This window comes from Aegilops tauschii, chromosome 2 (genome assembly GCF_002575655.3).
Source record: "Aegilops tauschii subsp. strangulata cultivar AL8/78 chromosome 2, Aet v6.0, whole genome shotgun sequence".
NCBI lineage: Eukaryota > Viridiplantae > Streptophyta > Magnoliopsida > Poales > Poaceae > Aegilops > Aegilops tauschii.
Genome location: NC_053036.3, coordinates 638,961,854 through 638,967,526, shown reverse-complemented (window position 1 = coordinate 638,967,526; position 5,673 = coordinate 638,961,854). Strand labels below are relative to the sequence as shown.

General features: G+C 43.1%; 1 long non-coding RNA gene across 1 annotated transcript; it reads left to right on the top strand.

The window, feature by feature from the left end:
- The first annotated feature begins 761 nt into the window (after positions 1 to 761).
- On the top strand, positions 762 to 1,347 carry LOC141042141 (uncharacterized). The gene is made up of 2 exons (XR_012203957.1): positions 762 to 861; positions 941 to 1,347. It is a non-coding gene; the product is annotated as an uncharacterized lncRNA (long non-coding RNA).
- The last annotated feature ends 4,326 nt before the right edge of the window (positions 1,348 to 5,673 follow it).

Below are 5,673 nucleotides of genomic sequence, written 5' to 3'. Positions count from 1 at the left end.
ACCCGGTGCCAGCACACATCCACAGGTATTAACCAGTTTTTCAATGTTGCATTTTTTTTCATAGTACTCCATTCGAAGCTTTAGGTAATTGTTGAACACACACCACAATTTTAGGACGACAAGGAAGGGCATGAACAGGACAACTGCTGAATGGCTAGTTAGACTAGAGCCGTATGTTATAGAATGGGAGACAGCAAACACAAATCTATGGCACGAGAATCACAATTTCGATCTCGATGAATTCAATCTCTATTTGCGGCGCTACATGACCGGAACACGGTTACGCATTGTTGAGTACTCCCACCCAGAGGAGTTACCGGATCCTACTCCGTCGGATATGTACCCGAGCTATGATACTTCGGGCTCTAGGCAGTACGCGGTAAGATATTTTTTCTTTACGTAATGTTGTCACATACTTTGACGTGCAAGAGACAGACATTATTAATCGTCATGGAAATTTGCAGGCTACCTTGACACGCGAACTGTACGACGACGTGACCACCTTTGGACGATCACTATCGTCTGGACCTCTTCTTCAACATCGTCCAGTGGTACAGCCCTTCTTGGAAAGAATTCAGAATAAGATACGGACTGTGTACGAGGCTATCACGTGCACCCGGAGAACCGATGTTGTTCAGCACGAGCAGGAGCAGCCGCGTCACTCCATGCAACGACATCAACCACGTCCACGCCTAGCACAGCAGCAGACAACCAGGCCACCCCGTCCTGACCAACCTGGCAGTTCTACGTGGCACCCGCAGCACTATGGTCCCACGTCGAGCTTCGTGTTTTCTCCACAGCCACAGCAGCATGGTCCCTCCAGTTTCGTGTTTCAGCCAGAGCAGACGTCACACCCAGCAGGTATGTGTCTTCATATTTATTGTTTTCAATATTAATTGACGCGACCTCATTCTTCATGATGAACCGTTCCATCGCGTAGGGGCCTATGGATATCAGGCGTCTATGTCGGCATCACATGATACGTGGGGGAGTGATCAACATCCCGAGGACAACATACAGGCTCAGATGTCGCAGCACACCCAGTGGATGAACATGTTTTCGACTCCTCCACCAGGCCCCACACAGGATACACAGCATGACCAGGGAGAGTCTGAGATTCCTCCTCGTCACGTTAGGGCACCCGACAGGTTGGGATGGTCCCCGATTCCAGATCCGCCTCCCCGCCAGGCCAGACGTCGTCACTGACGCTTCTATGTATCTGTATCAGTAGAGACATTACCATCTATTTCTGTGTAAGACTTATGTCTATTCTATGTATGAGACAAATGACTATGTACTTATGTACGAGACATATGCCTACTCTATTTTAGTACTCTGTTATCGGAACTACACGATCATATGTAGATAGAACATAATATTCATACAACGAGACATTGCAAGCAAATAGATAGAACTACATCTAAATTAAATGGTACGTAACTGAACTCACAACATACAGCATAAAAACTACATGAAGTCATCATCGTCATATGTTCGCGCCAACTTTTTCCCGCCATATGTTCGCGCCAACTTTTTCCCGCCACCCGTTTCCCGCCAACCCTTTCCCGCCATATCGCAGCCGTTCTTTCCCGCCATTTTCTCCTCTCTACCTATAAAACCCCCTTCAGACGGAGCTGCATAAGCATTGCAGTGTGCTGGTGGTAAATTGGAGCACTGTGGTGGAGGTGAAGCTATTGTTCGTCATTCTTCGTTCGAGCCGGAGCACCGGCAGTTTGGTGGCCGTCGTTCGTCCTTCATCCTTCGCACGCACGCTTCAAGGGTATATTTAAGCCCACATTTTATTTTTCGTACGTGCTCCGGTAGTTTTTGTTAATATTTTTAGATGTCAACTAATTAATCTGTCAATATTTGTAGTAGCTACGGCAAATATTCGTAATATAATTGTAGGAGGGTGAATTGTATTAGTTGCTCCGTTAATATTCTGTAATATATAGCTTCGTAATATATAGACATGTCTAATATTTGTTAGTGGGGATATTAAGGGGTAGGGTAGGTACTCAATGCGATTTGTGTGTTGCAGATGGCTGAGAGTACTCAGTGGGTGCTTAGCCCTATTGTTCATGTCCAAGGCTTGTCTCCAAGTGTTGTGCAAGTTAGTGAAGTGGACCTCACTTTTGATTGGTTGAAGACTAAATTCATGTTGAAGCAAGGGTTGAAGGAAGACGATTTTGTGTACTACGTCAGCAGGAAGCATTCGGATGGCCCTGGGGAAAGAAAATTGATTGACATAACTGATGATGGCAAGATTCAAGAAATGCTGAGCGAATGGGAATGGAAAAGGGTTGTTCAGTTGCATTGCTACAGGAAACCGAGTTATATGTGATGCATTTGTCATTCGAGATCCGCCTCCCCGGCAGGCCAGACGTCGTCATTGCCGCTCCTATGTATCAGTAGAGACATTACCATCTATTTCTGTGTGAGAACTTATGTCTATTCTATGTATGAGACAAATGACTATGTACTTCTCTACGAGACATATGCCTACTCTACAAGATCATATTTAGATAGAACATAATATTCATACAACGAGACATTACAAACAACTAGATAGAACTACATCCAAATTAAATGGCACGTAACTGAACTCACAACATACAACATAAAAACTACATGAAGTCATCATCGTCATCCTCGATCGATGCAGAACTCTTGCCCTTCGACGATGAAGAACTCTTGCCCTTCGACGATGCAGAAACCTTGCCCTTCGATGATGAAGAACTCTTGCCCTTCGACGATGCAGAACCCGGAAGCGGCGGCATGAAGATATCATCTTCGTCCTCGCTCTCCTCGGTCCATAAACATGGATTATTTGCTGCAATCCTTCTGAAAGTTTCACTCTTCGGCACCACTACCTTCTTCCACCTGTCATGCAACCTAAGAAGTTCTTTACGTACCTCCTCATAGGTCCTTTCAGGCCACCCAGAACTACGTAATTGGTGAGCCAACTCATTCATTATGGTGTCACTACCGGTGAGTTCGTCCCATGGAACTATCCTATTATCCATCCTGAAATCGGTAGCTAGCCTCAGAAGAGTCCTGCTCATCCCAGGGTGAAAACTACGATCGAAAGGATAATGGGACATCTCAACTACACTACACTGCAATGCTTATCCAGCTCCGTCTGAAGGGGGTTTTATAGATAGAGACGAGAAAATGGCGGGAAAGAACGACTGCGGTATGGCGGGAAATGTTGGCGGGAAATGGGAGGAGGGAAACGGGTGGCGGGAAACGGGTGGCGGGAAACGGGTGGGAAATGGGTGGCGGGAAATGGGTGCCGGGAAATGGATGGCGCGAAAAGCGCAGTTTGGAAATGTCGATAACTTTCAAAACAAATGTTCATCACAATGGAAAAAGTTCCCGCCTTTCAAAAAATGCATGCAATTTTTTTGGAAAATATGATAACAAATGGTTCGTGCCACTAAATGAATGTACGTCACCTTTGCTGGAAATATTCTCGTGTTTCCAAAAAATATCCATGACATTCTACAAAATGGTACTCCCTTCATCCCATAATATAAGATGATATTACAATCAATATACTCACATATCACGTGGGTTAACAAATGTTTAGATGGATCATGACATTTTAAGAAAATATTCGTGTGTTTCTAAAAAAAGTTTGTGAAATTTTCAGAACATTTAAAAAAATGTTGTGTGGTTTAAAAAAATGGTATTTCCATTAAAAATGTATTTGAGGAAATGTTACCATGTATTCATAACGTGTTAAAATATATACTTTTAAAAAATATTCGCGGTAATATTAAAAATAGGCATGCACCAGTCGGCCCACAGCAGGCCAACTGAGCCTAGTCGGCCCACTGCAGGCCTATCGGCCAACTGCAGGCCGACTGGACCCTGTCGGCCAACTGGAGGCCGACTGGGCTTGAATCTGCTGGCCGACAGCCCAATCGGCCAGCAGCAAACTGATGGGCCTCCAGTCGGCCTGCTGTGGGCCGACTGGGCTCTGTCGGCCTACAGTAGGCCGATGGTGTATTATTTTTGAAAAATCTTTTTTTTGCGTATTATTTCTGTAATTTTTTTTAAAAAATGTATTATTTAAAAAAATTAGCTTATATTATGCAGCAAGCATTCAAGCGTGTCTTGGGAAGGAATATTTCTTAATTGCCCCGTTTAATTGCCCACCATATTTGTCAATCATGCATTAGGAATCCCTTTTTTATTATTTCATATAGTACTGATTCCTTCCTTGCCCCGTTTAATTGCCCACCATATTGTCCTTCCTTCTTTTTTGAGAATCCTTCCTTGCTTCCCTCCTTCCTTCAATATTTTCTTTTTTGGGCACCCTCATCATCCTCTGATTACCAATTTCCGGGCTGGCTTATTAGGATGATTGATGACAGGTAACTTGAACATGTATATAAATTGATGGTTGTCCTTGTAAAAGGGCGAGGTGGTACTATTTGTTTAGAAAACCAAGCGAAGATAAATAACATGGGCCAACCTAGTTCAGTTGGCTGGCGCTAGAGGTATTGTGTGGAAGGTTGCGAGTTCAAATCCTATTGCAACCATGTATTTTTTTCCTCCCTGCGTTGCACTGAAGATGGGCCAACGTACAGCCAGAAGGACCAAGTCTTTTTTCCTCCCTGCGTTGCAAGCTAGGCGAGCGTACAGCCAGAAGGACCAAGTCTTTGTCGTACCGGCAGGATCGTAACAAGCATGTATTTTTTTCCTCCCTGCGTTGCACTAAAGATGGGCCAACGTACAGCCAGAAGGACCAAGTCTTTTTTCCTCCCTGCGTTGCAAGCTGGGCCAACTTACACACAGAAGGACCAAGTCTTTTTTCCTCCCTGCGTTGCAAGCTGGGCCAGCGTACAGCCAGAAGGACCAAGTCTTTGTCGTACCGGCAGGATCATAATGATTTTGACGTACAGGAATAGTACCACCTCGAATATGTTTTAGATTCAAACTGAAAGCGTAAAATCACGGGAAGAAGCGTATTATGACGGTGAACCCGACAAAGTCAATCCGTGCTTTATTATTATAGCACAAATGCCCGTGCGTTGCAACGGGAAAAGAAACAACGGTTCCTATGAATGGGCCAGGTCGAGCAACTATGCCATAAGACAATGGATGGATCGTTGATCAGGACATGCATGGTTATGATTCCCTGTAATTTGATTTGACTAAAGAGTGTAATTTTATTGTTAATTCATTCTTTAGATGACTATTGGTACATTCTAAAATTTAAAAGTAAAACATGAAATAAATAGCAATATCAAAAAATTTGAAGTAATAGCAGCAGCAAGCTAACCAATCGAGTGTGGTAGTTGCAGTAAGCATCTATTCAAAAATAATAATGCAGCAAGCATAATCTGCTCATATTTTTTAGATAAGAATTTTTTTTTTGTGTGGAACTCGCATCAAAACGTATTCTATCAGAAAAAATTATAGACACTTATCTTTTCTTGGAGGAATTCATATTAACATGTTTGATGCTTCCTGGGTTTGAATTGAATCTGTAATATATTCCATGAAAAAAAGAATTTGTAAAATATATGCTCGATACCCTGAACTGAAGCTATGACTCTGAATTCTCCCTCATGTCACTTCCTATGTTTATTATCTATATCTACTCTGTGCTTCTTTTAACTAAAAGAAATATAGCCATAAAAACAACGGTTCCTATGAATG